Source organism: Monodelphis domestica, chromosome 3, assembly GCF_027887165.1.
Source record: "Monodelphis domestica isolate mMonDom1 chromosome 3, mMonDom1.pri, whole genome shotgun sequence".
Classification (NCBI taxonomy): Eukaryota; Metazoa; Chordata; class Mammalia; order Didelphimorphia; family Didelphidae; genus Monodelphis; species Monodelphis domestica.
The window spans coordinates 342,889,385-342,913,552 of record NC_077229.1 but is presented as its reverse complement, the minus strand read 5'-3'; the positions used below and the strand labels follow the sequence as shown (position 1 = coordinate 342,913,552).

At 36.2% G+C, this 24,168-nt stretch overlaps 1 long non-coding RNA gene across 1 annotated transcript in view; it reads left to right on the top strand.

Annotated features, from left to right (window-relative positions):
* LOC103092719 (uncharacterized) overlaps positions 1 to 23,099 on the top strand; it is a 29,374-nt gene extending 6,275 nt beyond the window's left edge. The window contains exons 2-3 of the long non-coding RNA XR_008917765.1: positions 4,272 to 5,501; positions 21,743 to 23,099. This is a non-coding gene — a long non-coding RNA (uncharacterized LOC103092719). The remainder of the gene's footprint in view (positions 1 to 4,271; positions 5,502 to 21,742) is intronic.
* Positions 23,100 to 24,168: the final 1,069 nt, after the last annotated feature.

Sequence of the window (24,168 nt, the reverse complement as noted above, 5' to 3'; positions counted from 1 at the left end):
ATTGTTCATTGAGACTCATCTGAACTCACTGTCTTTTAGTGTTACTTCTATTTATGTTGCAATAATTGTACTATACACACACACACACACACACACACACACACACACACACATATGTAGTTGTAGTTGTAGTTGTTGATTTTCTTGGTTCCATATAACATTGAAGATTTGAACAAGGTGATCTCTTAATATATTTGCTACCTTAAAACTCAATGATTCTTTCTATTATTTGGTCATGATTTTCTCCATGGTGAGGAAAGACCTAGGAAATTCTCTCAGGTTCTACAATACTTTGGTTGAGAAATTAAAGTTAAGAGCCTGAGGCTGAAAAAGGCTGGAAATAACAAAAACAGAATTAGCCCATGAAAGCAATTATAATGGGAGATTTGTCCAATGAAGACCTACCCCTGCCTTATCCCACCTCCCCAGCTTTCACATGACCATAACTGCTGTCAAATTGAAAAGACACAGAACCAACAAAGCAGTTCCAATGAACATGTCTTTAATCAGGACAAAGGAGATGCTCTTATGGCACCCATTTCCAAGACTCTGGGAATACTACATCCAAGAAAAATAGCAAGAATGTAAAGTTCCACTGAACTGTAGAACTCAAGGTCTTATATATATGTTAGGAAGGACATCAGATTGGCATACAAGGAGGCTAGGGCAAAAGGACATAGCCAGAAGCTAAACTATCTGGAAGAAGGCCTAGATACAAGAGGACAAATAAAGAAGACAAAAAGGGTACTTAGGATTTTATGATTTCTGCTAATCATATGTAGAATGAGGGACCTGAAGATTTATTGTTCATTCTAGGACAAACCTACTAATCCTTTCTAGAGTGGTCCAGTCATATTTGGGGGCTTCAAAAAATAAGTTGTCAATGCATAATGTTACCATTTTTGTCTTTTTTTCTTTTGCCTTTGTTTTTCTTGATTACTGAGGAGTATTAGAGAATAAATGAACCAGTTCATAACCTTGTGAACTTCTAAAGACCAGAAGAAGCACTAGCAACAAGAGTCCATAATGGAGTCTGCTAGTAACATCACCAACAAAATCCAGTTAGGAGTTAGCCCTGAGGGAGGTACCTGTTTGACCCAAGATGGCAATGAACTGACCAGTCAAGACACTTTAAGAAATGACTCATTCACTGGCTATACTATATCAGGAAGAGATTTTAATGGAGGAAATGCTTTTCAGAATTCCCTCCGAGTATGATTCTCCCCAAGTCTTCAGTCCCCCTCTTTGATTTCAGGAAGCAGGCAGATCTGATCTATATAATAATTCTTTAATGGAGAATCATTCAGGGAAGGGAAAATAGGAAGTTTGGGTAAGGAAAGTGGTTGGCAGGAATCCCTAAAGAAAACTGGCCGACTGACCCCCCCCCAAGTCTTGGGGTTCAGGTCCTTGACCCTTTTTCTGGTCAGCTACTGGTTGTCCCTATTCTTGAGCTATTCTGGTTATTGCTAAAGTTCAGGACAACTGTGAAGAGAGAGGTGGAGAAAATCCTTAGTGAGAATTTCCTCAATAGATGGCTTTTTTTGGAGTCCAATCTGTCATGTTGAATTGAATTGAGTAACAGATTTCCACGGATCTCTAGGAAGTTGTTGGTGTCCAAAAGGGGAACCTCCAACCTTCAAGACCTTCCTGTCAGGTTCTCAACTGAAAGAATGATTTGGAGTTGGCAGTTTCTCAGTTCTCCCAGTTCCTGTTCCCTTTGGAATCCTGGATCTCTTCCTTTCTGCCCTTCCCCTACCTGGGCTATTTCCTGCTTCATTGGATCAGATTTCTTTCCTTTGTATCTTCCTCTCTTTTGCAGATTCCTCTCTTTTATAGTATCAAAGTATGATGCAGAGAAGTTTCATGTCATTTAATGCATGAAGTATATACATTTAACAATAACTATATTTCTTTAGAGAATCTTGGTCAGTGGTCTGTACAAAATTTTTTTTATTTTCTTTTGAAATTTTTATTTAATTAGTTAATTTAGAATATTTTTCTATGGTTACAAGATTCATGTTCTTTCCCTCCCCTTCCCTCAACCCATAGCTGACATGCAATTCCACTGGGTTTTTACATGTGCCATTAATCAAGACCTATTTCCATATTATTAATATTTGCACTGGGGTGATCATTTAGAGTCTATATCCCCAATCATATCCCCATCGACCCATGTGATCAAGCAGTTGTTTTTCTTCTGTATTTCTACTCCCATAGTTCTTCCTCTAAATGTGGATAGTGTTCTTTCTCATAAGTCCCTCTGAATTGTTCTGGATCATTGCATTGCTACTAGTAAAGAAGTCCATTACATTGGATTTGTACAAAGTTTTATAATGGCTATTGACATTTGTAAAATAAGCCAATTACTTAACTAGGGTGGTCACTCTGCTAGAAACTAGGAATCCAAAAAAAGAAGAAGAAAAACTCTTTCCCTCATCCCCCAAACCCTCAAATGTAGACAGAACAAATTGGAGATAATCACAAAGGGAAATGACTTCATATAGAATATGGGGTTTTATCTTGGATACAAAGGAAGCCAACTATATTGTTTTGTGGATTCCTTTTCTTTCATGATTATTTTGTGAAACAGATAATGCAAGTTTTTGTCAACTTTTGCAGGTAAGAAAACTGGGTTTCACACCATCTGAAAGGGGATCAACAGTTATATGAATTATATTTTGGGCATTTTGATTCTTGAACTAAGAATAAACTGCTTGACAAGTGTAATGAATTAAATTCTCTGGATCTGAACATGTTAAATTTAAATTAATTTGTTAATTGGCCCCTCAAGAAAATCTAACTAATCAATGGACTTCTGCACAGTCTGAATAGACACCAAAAGAACATGAGCAACTTGACAGGAGAGAGCTAGACCCGAGAGATCTCGAGCTGCTAAGCAGCTAGGCTGGACAATCAAAATGAGTGTGACTTCCTGTTGCACAAGCCAATATAGATCCCTTCTGATATCATCCTGTCCTTCCCCTGGACATCTGTGATTGAAAAACAAGCATGCAGGAAGTGACATCAGAGATCCAGCTCTTCCCTCACCACTTCACAGGAAAAAGTGGGTCTCAGTAGGCTGCTAACACACCCTTTCCTCCTTGATTGTGTGGTTGGACCACCATGGTTTATAGAGCTGATTTCATTACCTAAGAGTTGTGTTTATAGATAAAGAACAGGTCTTCACCCTGCCTAAAACAAAAGCCAATTTCAAAGCCCAGGGAGATACTTCTTGAGCTTTAAAATCAAAAGCTTTTGTGGGGCCAAAGAAGGAACCATTTCTCAAGAAATATCCCAATTCAGTATTAGTTTTCCACACAAGGTAGCAAACATTCTAGAATTTACAGATATATGAATTATAGGACATAGAATTCAGAAAAGGGTTTAATATTTTAACAACCAGATCTCCAAAAAACTAAAATAAAATTATAATTAGGACACACTTCTAAAACTTAATCTATATTATTAACATTCTATCCATTTTATTGTCTAAAAATCAACAAAACAATAAATTTCTGATTTGCATCATTTGCCATTTCCCAATATGTAAATGATCACTCTGAAAATTTAATAATTGGATCTCCCAAGACAGTTTGAGCTGATTCATTCATGTCCCTGGATGGGGATTTTTAAAAAGTAAAGATAGAAATCATAATAGAGTTAGAAGGGATATTATTTGTCAATCAATCTAACTTTCTAATTTTCCAGATAAGGAAACTAAGACCTAGTAAAGTTAAATGACATGTTAAAAGTCTCAGTAGGTAATAAATGAAAAGAAATAGGGATTAAATCCAGAATATAGAGCAATGCCCCCCCCCCCCACTGCACTCTAAAGAATCTTATTAGAAAAATAAATCAAACTGCTACCTAAGATGGTTTAGGCCAAATGACCAACATTAGAAAAAATTCAAAAGCTACAGGCCAGAAAAAGGACTATTGAACATAATGGAATTCAAGAATATGTTCTTTGGCTAGGATTAAGGCAGCTAGCTTGAGGGAAATTTCTTCCTGAATCCGAAAGGGTAGGTAAGAACTATATATTCTATATCCATGAGAACTCAAAAAAAAAATAGCTAGTAAGACATGTGTTACTAAATTTGTATATGCTTTGTTACATGGAATCACTATTAATGTCTTTGATTTTGAAGGATAAATTTACAATATCTATTAGCCCTAATACCAATGCATACCCAAATGCTTTAGACTATGGAAACCTGCCATTGATTGTTAAGTATTATGGGACTTTAACCAAAAATTGTGTCTGATTTCAGAAGAAGGGATTACTAAGGAGTCGCTGCACAGTGTAAAGAAGCACGAGGTCAAGGAGACCAACAATCCCTGCGAGGATCTTCACCAAGAGAGAGGTCTTGTTTTGAGGTTTGAGGAAGTGACTGTTTGGCAAATCTAAAAGCTGGACTTCCCCATGCCAGTTTTCTATAAGCACCTTGGTTTGACTTTCATTTTTGGTCCCCTCTCCCTGAGATTGAAGGCAAAATCAGAACAGGAAATAATACTTCCCTTTTACCTCAGACTCTTGTCCCCTTCTCTTTTATAGTATGGCAATTTTTTGTAGTCCTGGCTACTGATGCGTAAATGCAATATTGCTACAATTGTCCTGTTTGCTTGTAGGACATAAGTCACTTTAATTGGGCTTTGCTGGTGATTCAAGGACCTGTTATGGTTTTATTTTTAATCATAATTTAATACACACAGGATTTTGGTATATATATGTATTTTTGTCAAGAATTTAATTTTTTTCTGTTCTATTTGGTTTTTGGTTCTTTTGAGAATTCATTCATATACCTCATAGCTAAGCCTTGTATATTGTGATGATTCTAGTGTTTGTCAACACCCTTCTAAGGGGGGATGGTATAATTATCCTAAAATCCAAGGGTTAAGATCTTTTATAGCAATTCTAGGAAGAGAAAATTGCCAATATCCTAAATCAAGAAAGTGGATCTTCTGAAGAACATACCATAAGGATGCCTATAGGAATCACACACTACACCAAAATGATCCAGAATGAACTTTGGGTTATAATGAACTGAACTGAAGGGAGTTGAACCTATCATTTATTCTGAATGTAAACTCTTATGCCAAAGGGGAGTGCCCCCCAATTGACTTTTTTTTATTCCTTTGGCTTCCTCTTCTTCCTCATTTTCATCTCCCTTTGTAGATAATTCCTCCAATTCCTCCTCCTTGTAATTTTTCTTTTTTTTCTTTTCATGAGGAGTTTGTTTCCTCCTGATCTCAGGATTGATAACATCAAAGAACTCCTCAATCAGAGCCAGCAGCTTTTCTTGGTTAAGCTTAACTTCTTCCTCTTCTTCCTTGCCCTCAAGTTTTTTGTTGGTTTTTTTTTTCTTTTAGGTGCATCTCTCTGTGCTTGGTTTCCAGGATCTTCTCTCAATTGAGTTTCCCATTCAAAGAACTAGGATGCTCAAAAACAGGAGTAATTGAAGTGAGGGAAGGAGAGGGAGGTGTGTGGCTTTATGATCAGGGTGAGTCCTGAGAATTTTCTTATACTACCATTACAGAAAAATTTGTTTAATATATAGTGGCTGAGCAAAATCAATCAGAAACTGACTCTTAGGTCATCCACAATATATCCATAGTTGTCTCCTATTCTAATGAAATAATATTGGAATAGTGCTTAGCACAGTGCCTTGCACAAAGTGGATACTTAATATTTATTCTCTTCTTCCTTCCTGCTTACCTACCAAGAGGAGCACATCTGAATTGAATTTTAAAGGACAAAAGGAAGTGGGATGGCAGAGAAAAGTAGGAGTTTATCATGCTTTATCTGTAATTTCTATTCATAAAAAATCTTGTATTTCATGCAAATCTGCAAAGGTTCTCAGAGTTAGAGATTACCTAATTCTTAATAAAGCTTTTTCAGAGATTCAATACTCAGGGACTTTGCATTTCTTTTTCATTGGTAATCTCAAAAATTTAGGTAACTTTAGAAAAAAACTATAGTAAAAATAATACTAAACCTATAAATCTTGAGTGGGGAGCTTCTATTTACTTTTTATCTCTCTGTGATTTTGATGCCCACTGATAACTTCTCAAAAGCACATAGGGATCAGCTGGTTCAGGCTGTCTCTCTTTCCCTGAGGGACTGGTGTTCCTGGGATTTCAAATCCATATTTTTAAAGGAGTTTCTCCATTAGCATGTTCTAACCATCTTCTCCAAATGAAGGCTACATATGCCACTTCTCACCAGTGTCCTAGCTACTAGTTTATGATGATGCATGGAAGGCAGAGGGGAATAGAATAGAAAGATGATGGATCTAGAATCAGTGGTTGGGTTTAAATCTCTGCTGTCATTTACTATCTTTGAAACCTTAAACGAGATCAGTGTCTGACCCTCAGCTTCTTTAATTCTAAAAAATGAGAAGATTGTGCTAGAATCTAGCACACCCTGAAGGACCCTTCCATCTCTAAATCTATGATTATCTTTACATTCTTATGCTTCCTCCCATAATATACAGGTTTGCTTTCTCATAGCTCTCCCCTATCCAATTTTTAAAACCCTGAATTAAATCAATTACATAAAATAAGTCATTTGGCTTTGAGAGTCTATCTTGTAATTATAACAATGGAACCAAAGGAATAATTTCATCTAAAACATTTTAAAGGGAACACAGTTATCTAAACTAACTGCCAACAATTAGGAAACAGCATTAAATCAGGGCGTGTTAAGTTATATGATTAGACATGATGTGATTTTTCCCTCATGGACATGGGGTCAGGGGAGATAAAGGTTTTTTTACATTGTTATTTTCCTAACCTTTTCATAAAGCGCAAAAGCAAAACCGGGAGAATTCTGGGCTCCACGTTTTTCTCTTAGCTCTGCCTCAATTGAGACAGTTTCACAGAACATGTCCTTGTTATTTATGAGATTTTCTTTGTTCTTCTTGTAGGAAATATAGAAAAAGAACAGATGCCCGTTGATATCATTTGAGACTTAGAAAGAAGATACATATTTAGAATAAAAAATAAGACTCTTTACATGTTTCTGAGGGAGAAACTGCACAATTTAAGACTTCTAGCATTTTCTTGTCTGTAGACTTAAGTAGAAGTTACCATAAGGTTGAAAATATTTAATACTTTAAAGATATTTTAAAAATCATAGTTTCAACCTACCTAGATCTATACTGGTTTTATTCAGAGACAAGTAGGCTGAACTTGAAGTGGGATGGAATAGCCACTCTGGATAATAATGATAGAAACAGGGATTGGATTTGTAATTTCATTGGCTTTTAGGGAGTTCTTGGTAAGGATACTCATAAATGTTCTGTATATCTTATATATCTTTTGTGGCATTGTGATTGAATGCGTCAAAATCAGAATCACCGTAAGGATAAGGTTTCTGTGTTGAGATTTTCATTGAACAAGGATAGCAGATTCTAGGCACCTTCCTCACTCAGACTCCCTCTAATTCTATCTGTGGATGGGTTAGACATCAAGCCAAGCCCTTTCCCCTAAAAAAACACGTTCTGCATGTTCTTCTATTGCATTAGGGAGCCTCGTGCAAAAACAAAATTGAACGATCTATATCTGGGTTAGAGTATATTAAAGTAGATACTACTGAGGGCAGCTGAGTGGCTCAGTAGATTGAGAGTCAGTTCTATGTTCAAATCTGGTTTCAAACACTTCCTAGCTGTGTGACCCTGGGCAAGTCATTTAACCCTCACTGCCTAGCCCTTACCACCCTTCTGACTTAGACTCAATACATAGTTTTGATTCCAAGATGGGAGGTAAGGGTTTTTAAAATAAATAAATAAAATAAAATAAAATAGATACAACTATCATCAAAGTGAACCCTTAACCAATGTTTTACTTAAGATAAATTCCATTAAAATTAATATGAATTAACTTGTCAGTAATTTTATATCTCATCTGGATATTTTAGTCTACTGTACTTTAACATATTCTTTTTTTTAATTATCTTTTGTTTTTACACCATCTATATTTTGCACTATAAGCTTCTCTCCATTCTACCCCAGAGAGCCATCTTTAATGATAAGGATTTTTTTTTTAAGGAAAAAAATGTTTATCAAAACTAAATATATTGTAAAGAGTTTGTTATAATGCAGTGTTCCATGACTTTGGAAGTTGTCTTCTGCAAAGAAGCCAGAGGAAGTGTTATCTCATATCTCTTCTTGGGGACCAAGTTTTGTCTGAACTACAATTTTATAGAATTCAATTTCCACTGTTTTAGTGCTATCCTTTTCTTTTACATTGTTGTGGTCATGATGTGAGGTTTTCCTGAATCTGTTTACTTTACACACTATATTGGCCTATATACATTTTTTCATGCTTCTCTATAACTTTGTTTTAATAACAAAGTAATATTCTATATTATGTGTTTTAGAAGGGAGAGGGCTGGATAACTCAATCAGAAAATCTGAGTTAAAAATTATAAATCTGTCATTCATTATCAGTGTGACATTGGACAGGCCCCTAAACCTCTCTAAGCCTTAGAGTAGCATAGCTCCGACTCAGACTATAGCCAAGGAAAATCCCTTTTGTATTCTCAAAGTTTTCATTATTAAGTGTTATTTTTTAACTAACAAAACCAAGTTTTTTTCTTCTGCCATTTACCCAGTGGAAAACAAACCTTCAAACCCTTGCAATACACAATACAATACACAGTCAAGAAAAACAAATTCCCTCATTGACCACACACAAAAAATACACGTCCTATTTTGTACCCTGAGTCTATCACTTATCAAGTAATTATCGTTCTTTATCATCACTGGTCCTCTGGAATCATAGTAATTGTGTTAATTATATTCTCTGACTTTTTAATATATGTTAGTTTATGTCATGTCTTTCTTCTATTTCCAAAAGAGTTTTAGGTCCAGTATTTACATTAAAATATTTATCCAAATAAATCCAATTGAGCAATGAACTTATAACTCTCTAATTTTATTCCAGCATCAATTGAAAGCCAATTGAAGTCTAAGATATTATACATAAGAGAGCATCATTTGATTCTCCAACTTGATATAGTGGAAAATTGATTTTGCTTCTCTACAGGAGAAGAGGGAAGGAGAGAGAGCAAAATTACATATGAAATGAATCATAACTTAAACTTAATAAATGTAATTTTCAGCTAAGATGTCATCAGTAAAGAATTTAAAATTTGTGGGAAAGTGTTGAACTATATGGTAGAGTCCAATAAAATTATTAGGTTTATTTCTTAAGGTGATTGGGGAGTGGGAGGTGGGAAAATAACTAACTGTTCTAACATATTTATCACAGCTCTCTTTGTGGTGGCAAAACACTGGAAATTGAAGAGATACCCATCAACTTGGGAAAGGCTAAACAAGTTGTGGTATATGATTGTGGTGGAATATTACTGTGCCATAAAAAATGATGAACAGAGTACTTTTAAAAGCTAGAAAGATCTATAGGACATTATGAAGAGTGAAACAAGCAGAAACAAGTCACTTCCAATTACATACTTGTCTGACAGCTTGGGCAAATTGATCTAATTAAGCATTCATTTTTAGAAAATTGTATATTGAATCTTGGAAATGAAAGTGACCTTATAGATTAGCTGTTCCAACCTCTGATTTTTAAAGATGAGGAAGCTGAGGCCCAGGGGACCTCTGTAATTGGTTGTGTGTCTCTAGAGAGTAAGCACAGAATCAGAACTTTTAGATAACAAGCCTACAAGTTAACCATCTTGTTAGCCTCCTATTAGAAGGTCTATTTGGTGTAAATGATTTAATTTTCCACTTTTAGAGTCAGATTAAATTATATTGTTTACTAAAAATATTTACTGGTGTATAGAAGTCATTATCAAGATGAATCTCAGAGGACAAAAAAAAAATCAGTTATTTGCTTTTTATCTGCTCAGAGGTAAAATGTCATCTCTCTATTTACATCTAGATATTCAAAATAACAAGGACTGATTGTAGTAATCTCAAATATCTTCTCTGATAAACAATAATGATTAAAATTAATTGTTTAAATTATATGTTTTCAGAGAAAAATTTTAAAGTCATGGATGATTCTGAGGAACAATTTAAGAAATCAACTTGAGATAAAACTAGGAGGATGTACTTTCACACATTTTGACTCCTTCCCTGAGAAGGGAGTATGGACCAAAGAATGAGAGTGTTAGAGCTAGGAGGGAACTTGGAGGCTACTGAATTCAAATCATCCCTCCATCCTCCAGCTCCCAATTTTGCAGATGAGGAAACTGAGGCACAAAGAGATTGTGACTTGGCTAGGGTCACAAAACTAGTGTTATAATCAGAATTTAAACCTGCCTTTCTGACTTTAAATCCAGTGTTTCCTTAGACTACGCTGCTTAACCAGTGATTAAGACACAGAATTTGGAATCATATATTCTAGCTGTTCTATTTCAGCTCCTAAGATGCTTGCTTCTGGTCATATCACTATTGTTTATTTTGCCACATTTTTCTCTGTCACTTTTCATCAGTTAAAGGAGAATTATTAGATGGACATAATATCCTTTTATAACTATCAGTTCATTTAGTATGCTAGGGCTATGGCTAGAAAAACAAAGGACATTCGTTTATGCCCTCTAGTAATTTTTTTTATTTGTTTAAAATTCAAACTTTTTATTAACTTAACCATTACTTTGGATATCTAGGTGGCACAGTGGATAAAGAATTAGACTTAGAATCAGGAAGACAAATCTTCTTGAGTTCAAATATGGTCACAGACACAAGCTGTTCAATCCTGGGCAAATCACCTAACTCTGCTTCAGTTTCCCAGTCCATAAAATGATCTGGAGAAGGAAATGGCAAAATCATTGCAGTATCTTTGCCAAGAAAACCCCCAAATGAGGAGTCACAAAGAGTCAGACATGACTGAAATGACTAAACAACAACAGATCATCATTTTGTCAGTGCTGTCACATGGTTACGAATCATAGGACATCACCATCTCAGAAAAGCAACAATTGCAGTTGATTTATGTGACAATGGAGAAGAGATATAGCATGGGAAAAAGCAGTCTTCGGCATCTTTCTAGTGATGACTTGCTTGAAAGAAGTGTCATAAAAGAAATCTTCGATGACAAATGTGATCATAAAGGGATGCACTGAGAGCATGTATTAAGAACAGGATTACAGATAAAAACATTGGGACCTACAAAATATTAAAAGATTTAGATAAAGAATTTTAGTATGTTGGGTAGAACTTCTGGGGATAATTTATAAAAGAGCAAAAGGGATAAGAATCATACTGAATGAGAAGGCATCAATGGCTTCTATATGCTCTAGTAGATAGCATGGATTATTTACATTGCTGAGAACTGAGATCACTAATCCTTTGAAATATTTTAGGAAGCATTACTAAGAGTTCAGCTTTAGAGAGATGCTAATCCCACCAGAAAATAAACACTCATATCTTGGGCCTTATAAAAAACTTGGTTAAGTTTACTAATCAACTCAAATGTTTAATTCTCCATGTAAACACACATGCATAGTGTCTATGATTTTATAAAAACCTAGTAGTCTGGTAATTATTAATGGTATGTAAAATAATGATACTAGCATTTATATAGCACTTTAAGATTTGCAAAGTACTATTACCTCACTTGATCCTCACAACAACCCTGGCAGGTAGGTGCTACTATTATTCCTATTTTACAGATGAGAAAATTGAGGCAGATAGGGGTTAAATGACTTATTCATGGTTATGCAGCTAGTAATGTCTGTACCAAGATTTGAATTAAGGTATTCCTGATTTTAAGTCTAGCACTCTATCCTCTGTATCATCTAGCTATCTATCTACTCAAAGTACATTTGTTTTATATAGTTTTATGTAAAGATATTTCTTCCTCTGAGGGCAGGGAGTATTATTATATTTTGTCATTGACACATAGCAAGTTCTTAATAAAGTTGGTTGATGGATTAAATGATTATTACTAGTCTTGGCATGTTCCTTTTCTTAATTCAATGGGTACAACAAAAACCTGAAAAAAACTGAAGCAAAGCACAATTAACTGGACTGTTTAGGAAGAGGTTAAGAGAAACAGGAAACAAAATGTAGTGGGGTGAAGAGTAGATGAAAGAAAACTCAAGGCTTATTCACATCAATCTGTTATACAAGTTCAATTGGGCTCTCACTGCAGTATGTAAGGGTTAAAATTAAGGGTTTGACTAAAATATATGATTCAAAGTATTATTGCTCAAAGTTGAAGTGACCTTTAGTAGCCTTTATTTACAAAAGAGGTAGAAAGAGTGAAAGTAGAGAAATATAAAAGAGTAGAGAAGACATTAACCTTCTCAGCCAGGACTTGTTGACCTTCAACCAGAATTAAACTCTCTCCAGAAGACAGGAAGGGAAAGCCAGCTATAGACTCATCTAAGTCCCCTACAAGAGGCAGGTCAAGACAATGACTAGAGCCAAAGGTCATTCCTGAGGTCAACTTTCTTCCTTGAGCTGACCTTCTTTTAGAAGCTGACTTCCTTCTTGAAGTCCAACTCCTTCTTGAAGCTGACTTCCTTCTTGAAGCTGACTTCTTTCTTGGAGTTGACTTCCTCCTCTAGGCCCAGAAGTTCAGGACCTTTTATAGTGGGTGCTTATCTCTTCCCCTTTTCACAGGGACCAATCACAGCTTCCAAATTGTCTAACACTGTGTTTGTGGGAACCAGTTCTCACCTTCTGAAGGTCAATTTCTCATCAAAAAGGTTCACAGTTTCCTGACTGAACAGTGTCTATGGGTGTAAACTCTTAAAAGAATTCACAAGTTTCTGACTAATTGAGTTATCACCCATTTTCTAGTTATCACTCATTTTAGCAAGTGACTGGCAAACTCCCTTACTTAGTGTTCAAACTTCACAAGTATGGCATTTCTTTTGCCCCAATCAATTCACCATGCCAAGAAGCACAGCAGCATTTCCGAACCATTCCATATTTACTCAAACCTCCCTCTAGCACCTCTCCCCAAAGCCTCTTATCTGAGAATATAGCCTCACCCTTCACTTTAAAAAAATTTAAATCATTTACTGAGCATTCTCTCTTCAAGGCATTCCATCTCTAAACTCTACATTTTCACTAGCTGTTCCTGCAATCGTAGAATTCTGTCTTCCCCTCACCTTAGCTGAGAATTGGAGTAAACCAGGAGGTATAGACTCACCTTCTATAAGAAGCCTTTCCCAATCATCTTAAATCTAGTTAATTACTTCCTTCTTTTCATTATCTCCAGTTAATCCCTGAGCGATTGTTTGAATGTAGTTGTTGTTTTGCACATTGTCTCTCCATTAGAATATAAGATCTTCTAGACCAGGGGTCCCCAAACTTTTTATACAAGGGGCCAGTTCACTGTTCCTCAGACTGCTGGAGGTCTGGACTATTAAAAACAACAACAACAACTATGAACAAATCTGTATACAGCTGCCTGGGATAGCGGAGGCTGCAGCACTGGCTGTGATGGGTCTGTCACACCTTGCACAGGCCTATCACTGCCACTATACCAGGCAGCAGTATACAGAGTGCAGAATCCCCTCCCCCAGATTGCCACTTACCATGTTGAAGTCTTCCATTGTGCAGCCACATAATCCTTTGAGTGGCACCTCTTTCTCATTCAGTTACTCTCAGAACAAGGCGCCATGCAAAGGATTATGTCACCGGAAGTAGTACTGTACATGAGTGATGTCGTACTTTGCGGCACCACCACATACAGTGCTCCTCTTTCTGACCACCAATGAAAGAGGTGTGGTGGGGGCAGGATAAATGGTCTCAGGGGGCTGTATGTGTGAGGACCCCTGTTCTAGACCAAGGACTATTTTTACCATTTTTTTGTACACTTAGTGTTTAATGCAGTGCCTAGCACATAATAGGCACTTTATGCTTTTTCATAAAGAGGAAGAGGAAGGACTCTGAATATTAACTTTATGTGGTCTTTGGAAATAGAATGAAATTTAAGAATTAAAGAAAAAAAAACAACCAAATATTTATCCTGGTTCACTTTGATATATTGCCTGAGTCATCAATAGATAGCAGGGTGGTTTTTGTTGTTGTTTTTTCAGAGTCCTTTAATAGGGCAGAATTTACTGTATTTCAACAGGTGTTTCCATGCCATTTTTCATAGTACAGATCTGGAAATATAAAAGAAAGAAATGTTATAAATTAATACTTGTAGATTCTTTCCCCAGACCCAGAGGCATGGCCTAATGCCTGCATTATTGGACAATGACTTTTTTCCATTGCATCTCAAATTTTAATGACATCCTATTATCTTTCCTCAAAAGAAAGTTTGTAAATAAATACCACTTAATGTAAATATGCTGATGCTGTGTCTGCATGCCAGTCTGAGATCATTCTGGGATATTCATCTATGACATCAAAACAAACGAGGTTATTTGGTTTGTCAGTGGTAATCTGAGCAAACCCTTTCTACTCAGTATGTTGAGGGGGTCAGGTGGCAGTACAGATCTCATATTTGTACATCTGTAAGGAGAGTATGAGTAAACTAACCCTTCATTTTGGATTCTTTGATCATGGATGGAGCTACAGGACCATTTACAAAGCCATTCAACAGAATCCTGTCTCTTCAAATAACATTCTTTTCTATTGCATTTCTCAGGGCTGGGATGCAGTGCTCATTTGTTTAAGCAGCTGAGACAATAATATTCAGCCATGTCAAATTGCTTGTTTTGGAGCTTTTTTGGTGGCATTCTTCTCTCCCTGTTTGTGGAATAGACCAGTCTTTGGGAAGTGTATGCATTGTTCTCCAATAACATAGATTTCTCATTTCTGGGATTAATTGTATTATATTTTCATAGATTAAATTTGTCTAAATATATGTCTATGTAGAATGAAAGCAATTGTTCCAGGAACCTGCCAGAACCCATACAAAAGTGAAAAGAAAGGGCTGGGGGAAAGCATGTCTTTAATAGTTACACTCTGCCATCCTGAGCACAGCAGTCAGATAATGGGAGCCCAGTGGAAATGGGAAAAAGTCAGTCATGTGATGAGGCTCCAAGGGTCCTTGGCACCTCTGTTCCCTCATTTCAACTCCTCCCCTACCTCAGTTATTTTGGATTAGAGGCACTAAGTATTGTGGGGACCTATTGAAAACCCACAGGCCTGATCACAAGTAAGACCAGGTCTCAAAGTAGGAAAGAAGATTTTCTTGGCAAGGTCATCGACATTCTATCATGGAGAAGTAGAAGCTGAAAATTGGCACTGATCTGTGGGGATGAGGGGGTACAAGACATGAAGACCCCTTTTTAAGTATTTATCTTTATTTTATTTTTAAAAATCCTTATTTTCTTAGTATCAATTTTTTTTACTTACAGTTTTATTGGCAAAGGAAAAATTTTAATTGAAAATTTTTATTTAATTAATTAATTTAGAATATTTTTCCATGGTTGCATGATTCATGTTCTTTCCCTCCCCTCTTCTTCCCCCTCCCCTCCATAGCTGATCAACACATCATTGATCAACACCTATTTCCCTATTATTGATAATTGCGCCAGGGTAATCGTTTAGAGTCTACATCCCCAATCATATTTCCATTGACCCATATGATCAAGCAGTTGTTTTTCTTCTGTGTTTCTACTCCCACAGTTCTTCCTCTGAATGAGGATAGTGTTCTTTCTCATATATCCCTCTGAGTTGTTCAGGATCACTGCATTGCCACTAATGGAGAAGTCCATTACATTTGATTGTACCACAGTATATCTGTCTCTGTCTACAATGTTCTCCTGGTTCTGCTCCTCTCACTTTGCATCAATTCCTGGAGGTCGTTCCAGTTCACATGGAATTCCTCCTTTACTGTCAACTTCTAACCTGACTATCCATATGCTGCCCTCAGTTCCCAATTAGTAAGAATTCACCATCTGGCATGTTGTTTGTGGCTGTCTTCATGTCCTGCTGCTGCCATCTTTCTACCTCTACTTTTGAAAATATTATTTAAATCAACATTGCTATTCATGGAAAGGATGTACCAATCAGTTATCCTAGGAATCTACTTTATATTGTGATTTCCCAGACCAAAATACTCCTTCCCTTAAATTGTCTTTCTACATTAGGATGCTAATAGTTAGCTGGATTTTTGGTCTCATTTCTGAATATTTTGTACTTAACCTAGATTTTAAAAATGCTTCACATAAACACTTCTGTGTTGGATTTCTAGCCCAGAAAATGATTGTGTCAAAGTAATACAATAGGAGATACCTCAGAAGGCAGCCAATATCTGAGCAGAAATCTCCTCTAAAACCCCTAACATGTAGGCATCTAGGTGCCTCACCGGATAGTAGACAAGATCTGGAGGAAGACTTGTGTTCCTGAGTTCAAATTTAGCCTGAGACACTAGCTGTGTGACCTTGGCAGAGCCAGTTAACCCTGTTTACCTTAGTTTACTCATCTGTAAAGTGATCTGGAGAAGGAAATAGCAAACCACTCCAGTATCTTCACCAAGAAATTCCCAAATGACATCCTGAAGAGCTGGACCTGACTGAACAACAACAATATAAAGGTTAGTTATTCAGCCTTTGATTGTAGACCTTCAATGAAGGAGACATTAGCTCCATTCTTAAATAGCCTATTTCAATTTTGATCATTCTAGTTGGGGAGAAGTTTTCCCATATGAGCTAACCTATAACATCAATTGGTTCATTTAAGTGTAGGGGGTCATATAATGAATGGCACCTCAGGTCATGTACTTCCTTCCTCTGCTGCTTTATACAATTTCTGTTAAACAAAATTTGAGAGAGCAATCATAAACATCCTGAGTTTCTAATTGGGAAAATTCCTAAAATTTAGACAGAGATTTGGCTTTCTGATTTAATTATAATTTATATGTACCATTAGCTAATGAGTTTGAGGCAAAATTCAGTTAAGAGAAATGTTTGGATAGGTAAGCAGTAAACTACATGACATCTGTATAGGCAGGCACTGAGAGGAAGGGGAAGTCAGAGAAAGAGATTCTATAGTCACTCTCTTTGGGTCTTGAGGAGTTGGATAGCACCAGTGGCACGAGTCAGAGTCTTCTGCTTCAAGATGATTGTACATTTCTCCTTAATCTCTCCCTTCTCTGTCACAGCTCAGTCCTATTTTCTCTTTCTCCTCCTCAGGTATGTTTATGCTCATGACTGTTTCTGGTTCATATCTTGATGTCTCCATACCTTCTTCACTATTGCCAGACCTCCTTGAAATCTCCCCTCAGTTCTTTACTAGCTCTTGATTCTATGACATAGGGTCTTTTGGAAAGTTTCTCTCTCCCTTTTTCCCTCTCTCCCTCCTTCATACCTCATCTAATTGAAATATCTTTGATTTAAAGAGGTATCCAGACTGTGTTTACATGTAATGGAACTGCTTGACCCTATAGGTTAGCATGAGAACAATGGACAGAAGTTCCTAAGAGGTGAATTTAAAAGTTGTCCTTATTCTTCATTTTCTTTGAAATACTCTTCATTTTCAAAGAGGGCCAATGCTATCCCAAGGGTGATGTCTTGACTTGCCAGTGAGTTGGATTGAAGTGAAGAGATTGGACATAGATGAGTAAGATAACTAAAGAGATTTAGGCCAGTGAATTAGCACAACTTAAAAGTAATTACCTTTATTAGGTAAGAATATTTTATAGCTGAGTGTTCCACGTCTTTCCTGTGATCGTCAATTATCTTGCCTCTCAATTAGGGTCAATAATGCCAAGTGGTACTTACTTCAGAGATTCTATAAGACATTTGATTTGATTGATCACTTGTATAGCAGTACTAAACCACTTGCTCCAAAACTCAGTTTAAATATCACTTCTGACCTTTCTTGATCTTTTTCCCTCATTACTGTGTCTCATATAATTACCTTGCATTTATTTTGTCTATATTTTATATAGACCTACATATTTGTATGGGGTAGCTAAGGGATACAGTGGATAGAGTACTGGTCCTGAAGTCAGACTTATCTTCCTGAATTAAATCTTGCTTTAGACATCTATTAACTAAGTAAACCTGAACAAGCCATTTAATCACATTTGCCTCAGTTTCCTCATCTGTAAAATGAACTGAAGAAGGAAATGGCAAACCACTCCAGTATTGTTGCCAAGAAAACCCCAAATGGAGTCAGTCTGACACAACTGAATAAGAAAATTATTATATATATATATATATATATATATATGTATATAATTATATATCATTCTGCATGCAAATTTCTGGTTGGATATGCACATTGTTAACTCACCCAATAGAACTGAGCAATAGACTTAGAGTTGCATTCTTTCAGGTTAAGGACTACTTCATTTAGGTCTGCTGACCAAGAGTGCATAGTATAATGCCTATAGATAATAGAAAGTAGTCAGAATAGATTTTTATTTAATAAACTTTTGTTAATTAGTTGACTTGTGGTTTGACTATACTCTTCATTTTTGGCTTTTTAATAACAGAAAAAATGCCCTCATTCTCATCTTCAGCATTCATGACCACCTTAAGTTTGTTATAGATTTTAGAAAACCGTGCTATTTTCCATATTCATCCTGAGCTATATATCTTGGCTTCCATCTTCAGGATGTGTCTTTTAAGCATCTGAGCTGTCAGTGGAGTCCCTCTATGTATATACTATGTTTTTATATGTGCCTAGGTCTTAAAAATTAATTTTCATCTAAGTTTGAATATGTAAGATGAATAAGTATTCCTATCACAGTATAATTTTAAGAATTTAAGAATCTACCCAAACAACTGAAATATATCACAAAAGTTCATCCATTAATTCACATATAGTATAATATTCTGGTTTGATTCCAAGTTACACTAGGTTTTTTTTTTTAGTAATAATATGCTGTCTTTCATGCCATGTAGATGCAAAGCTGCAGGGTTCAGTTGTAGGATGTTTGCTTAAAGGGACTTTTCTAGTAGTTGTTGATTTGCACTGGTGAAAAATTTCCTTACCAGAGGATCATATTCATCGGCTCATCCATCATCAAAGGACCTCAGAGGTTGTCTCATCCAAACCTTTCATTTAATAGCTGAGGCAGCTGAGGACCAGACAGATTCCATAACTTGCCAGGGTCATAAAGGTAATTAAAATCAGAGGCAGGCTTTGAGCCCATCTCTGACAGCAGAACCACTGCTTTTTCTACACCTTCCCCCATGGATAAAATCATGGGTTTAGATCAAAATATTGTTAAAAGGCTTTCTTCAGTTCATCAGGGATCTGTAATTTTGGCAATGTGGGCCTGATATACACAATGATGGTAGGATAATGATTTGTGATTGAGAAAGAGAGAGAGAGAGTGTATGTGTAGCCATGGTTTTAAAAGTTCAATACCCAAGAGGCCAGCTCACACATGATTAATCTTTCCAGAAAACATTCTGAAGAAGAGAACTGCACATTATTATTCAATGGTAGCAGTAGCAGGGATCATAGTAATTTGTTGTTTGGTCATTTTAGTCACATCTGACCCTTTGTGACCCCATTTGGGGTTTTATTGGCAAAGATGCCAGAAAGATTTGCCATTTACTTCACTAGTTTATATTACAGATGAGGAAACTGAGACAGCAAGCAGGATTAAAGTGATTTACCTAGGGCCACACAGCTACTAAGTGTCTGAAGTCAGATTTGAACTCATGAAGATGAGCCTTTCTAACTCTAGGTTCCATGCTCTATCCACTGGGCCACCTAGCTAGCTGCCCACTATAGGAGAGATAGCTAACATTTAAACAGAAGGAGCTAGGGTAGCGTAGTAGATAGTGCTAGGCTTGGAGACCTAGCTCAGATGTTTACTCACCCTGTGACCCTGGACAAGCTGTGCAGCCTTTCTTGGTTTAGATTTCCTATCTGTAAAAGAATAATAATAAGAGCACCCACTTTATAGGGTTGTTGTGAGATCACAGACCGTAAAGTGCTACTATGCTGGCCATCATGATGATGATGGACCCAGGCTAGCCTTCAGAGAGATAAACATGCAAATAGCCTCTCCCAGGCTCCAGTGGGAAGCTTTCTTTCCATCTGCATAACCTTTGAAAAGCAGAGGTTCCCCCCATGTCACCACGAGGATATGGGGACAGGATTCTGGTGGACATAGTCCTCCTGATCTTAGACACAAAGTACTTATTAAAAATCTTTGCCATCATGCCAGGGACACATTTCTATTCAAGTCACCATTTATGGAACTATTTTTAATCATTTAGATAGAACAGTTCAGGCCAGTCTCCTGGTGGTCTCTGTCTGAAACAGAAATGAAACGAGAGACATGAAGACAATCTAACAGCTCATAAAAGGACGTTTACTGAGCCACAGCCGGGGAAGGAACATCATGGACAAAGATTCTCCGATCTGAGCATGGCTTCTATGACTAGTTCATACTGCTCATTTATAACCTGAAGCTTCAGGGAGGGGATCCAGTCCCTCTGTATTCTGGCTATTTTTGTGCCCAGGGAACCAAAAATTGAGTCAATAACTCAGTCCTTACTTCCCCAAGACAGAAGAATATTAAAGACAGTTTCAACACTTTTTTTTTTTTTAAGGAAAACCTCTCCTAACTTGGGAGAGGGAGTACAAATTCAAATTTGAAAAATATTAAATTTTACTATTTTGACATAAAAATGAATGACTCCACAAATGAAACAAGAAGAATATTTGTCATTAGTATACCCTTAGAAATGTCCCCTTCTAAATATATTCAGGATATATAAATAGGGTCATAACCCAGGAATTTTCCACAAATGAAGCCCTGGAAATAGCTATGGGGCAAATACAATTTTAAGTAAATGAATAGGTAAAAACTTTCAACTGAAGCCCTGGACAGTGTAGATGGGGCAATGACTTAAAAGTCCAGAGAGTGGTTAGGTCCCTACATTAAAAAAAAAAAAAATTGAATTTGACTTAAAATTACCTTCCTATTCAAAGATATGTACTTACCGTTTGGGAGGATGGAATAAATAATAGTGTCATTTCCATAGGGAAATAATACATGTTTTTTGGGCAAGTCTCCAGTTCTGATTTAGAACTCCCATGCTCAAAGCTAGCTTCCCAACAACATCTGTAAAGTGAACATGACCTTTGGATGAGAGAGCTGCAGGTTTATATAAGCCTTCCTTGTTTGCCTTTTGAAAATTACATTTAAAATAAGGCACTAAGTCACAATCCAGACTATAGAGAGAAATTTTCAGTTTTGCCCAGAGGGAATTATGTACGTAAATCTCATTAGCAATAATGTGATTTTCAAATGGAATTCCCTACACACCAGGGCTATATCTCCATTGCTGCATGGTCTCCTAGACATGAAACTATTTCAAATACTGTTTTAACCGTGTCATAGCAGTTAGAACCTCACTGTACAATTATCGATTATGAGCCATCAAGATTGTTCTGAGATGATTTTCCCCAAGCTAGCCATTTGGATAAGTTTACCACTAGTATCCAATATTTTTATAACAATATGAAATAAATGCATTATAAGAGTTTTAACATAAACCCACTAAATCCCTTTTAAGAAAATTCAAATCCTAAATGTTTTTAGGGTTATGACTAACAATTGTTCTTTAGTCATTTTCACACTGTTTAGAATTTTCTCCATTTCCTTCTCCAATTCATTTTACAGATGAGAAAATTGAGGCAAGCAGAGTTAAGTGACTTACCCAGGGTCACAAGTATCTGAAGCTCAATTTGAACTTGGGAAGATGTCTTTCTGACTCCAGGCTTAATACTCAATCCACTGTATTGTCTAGTTGCTTTGATTAGGATTGTTGGTTCACATGCTTGGTAATGTAAAAAAAATAAAATTGACTCTAATTTTTATCCATTAGACTCATCATCTATATTGGAATGTCAAGACACAAATCCAAGAAAAGAATGGAAAGATTTCAGAGAAAGGAAGGAAGAGGACAAGTATATTTGATCTTTATTCAAACCTGACCATCTTAAGGTGACTAAGATGGCTCAACTTAGATTTCATTATGAAGTTTAAGGAGATATTTTAATGAAAAAAGACAAACCAAGGATATTCTATTCACGTAGGGATGGCTATATGAGAGACTGATAAAATACAAAAGTATGTGAATTTGAGACAAGAAGAGATGAACGGTGTACTCTCGAAGAAAAAGCCAAAGGAGAAGTGAATAATCTTGAAGGGAAAGATGAGAAGTTTAAATCGGATTCTAAAATGATAATGCAATAAGGAAAATAAAGAATAGAAATATATTTGTAAATGATAGGTAAGAATATAATACTTCTCAGACACTGAAGCTTTTGGTTATAAGCAGAGCCCTGGTCTTTCTTTGACAGAGCTCTTATAAGTTCCACAGCATTCTTTAGGTCAGAATCTTTTCAAACCTACAGCTCATTAACCTAAATTACTCTGAATGAGCATATATTTTATCTATTTACCAGGACAACTAGAGGACACAAAATGAATAGCAAAATAAATAAAAAGGAAAATTTCCCTTTGTCATTCTCATAGATTTCCATGCTAACAGTGGGAAAGAAGAGAGAAAGCATAAATATCGGGGAAAACTCATTTTTCGAAAGTTCCAGCCCACCCAGAAGAGGTTTTCCCTTCTAAAGCTGGTACTTCTTGCTTTTTTGAAGAGCTGCTACTTCCATCTGTTGCTTCTGCTGAGCTGCTACTATCATCAGCTTTCTCTATGCCAAGTTGCAGTTGCTAGGTATCTCCTTACAAACATGAATGCATCGCAGCTCTTTTGTGAGTTATCCCATAGTTTTCAAGGTTCTTCCTTTTTTATAAAGCCAGAACCATAATATGTTCAGTCATCACAAGAGTTATTCGGGTTGAATATTTCTTTTAAATTGACTCTCTCCTTCCCTTAGAAAAATCTTTTCTAGTACCCAAAAAATTGGGTTGGAGAGAGTAAATGTCTTCTAGTTTGCATCATGCCCTTGGAAACTAGCACCAGAGTCATGAAGACTTATGTAGGAAAAATTTAACTGTACCTGAAGAGTTGGTGACCTTTGTCTTGCAACCTGGCAATCAATTAATATATTACTTTGTTTTGGAGAACAGTTGATACTTCACTTGATAATCATAAGAATTATTATAAGAGTTAGACTCCAGTTCAAATGAGATTTTTAGAACTTTTCTTTTAGTGGGTTTTTAAAAATATCTTTCAAATCATTGGTTTAATAAAGCAATCTTAAGTTTTGCCTCTCTCCAAAAATATTCATTTCAGTTTTTGGTGTGGATAATTTTAATGTTTTTGTAATTCTAAGATTTTTTTCTCTAACATTTGGCTATTCTTGGCCAGTTAAGTATTAAGTTGCCTAGAACACTGAAGGAATAAAGAACTATCCCAGGGCACATAGTATGTATGTTAGAGGCAGGTCTTGAACCCAGATCATCCCGTCTCTTTGATCCTCTTCTTTATCCACCATACTATATTGCCTATCTATAAAAGAAACCAAAAGCTCATTTCATTCCAGCTTATAAATATACAAAAATGTAAGAGTGTCCATGCAAAATTAGTAAAATGGACCCCAAGGAGACCATGGGAAATTCAGCCTACTTCCATTTTCTACTCACTCTTTAGCATGGAGTTAAGTAGGCAAGCATTATTCTATGAGAGATAATGTAAGAATATGTGATTTTTCTCCAGAGAATGTGGTTGAGGAGGAACCATGACATTTTAAAGCTAGAACAATCCTTAGAGATCACCTATTACATGAGCTCTCCTGTTCAAAATTCCATTATATTGTGGACAAGCCCATAAACTTTGATGGATACATCTTAATCCGATCCCTAATGAGTCTGTTGCTATTCTACTCAGCAAAAAAGAGGGTATCTATAGTCCTACAATTTAGGGAGTTGATCAGAGTTGATCACCTTCATAACCTTATGGGACATGGGATCTTTCTTAAGGACTTTGTGGAGAATGTGGACATTTTCTCTAACAATGTCATTGAGAAGAGTGAGGAACATCTTACTGGTTCATGGCACTAGTTATAAGAAAATCCACAAATTCCTATAATGGAGTTGAGTTATTTGGCTTGGATTATTGTAGATATGGAAAGTGCCCTTTTGTGTAGGGCCTAGTAATAAATTATTATTAATAATAAATTATTTTTTGTTTTGTTTTTGTTTTTATTTTGTTTTGTTTTGATTTGTAGAATCAGATTTTTTAGAGGCAAAGCAAAGGGTTGAATATCAGTGAGCAGCAGAGCTAAGATCAGACATAGGCCCTTTTGGGGAAGGTGTTCTACGTAATACATGGTCTTCCTC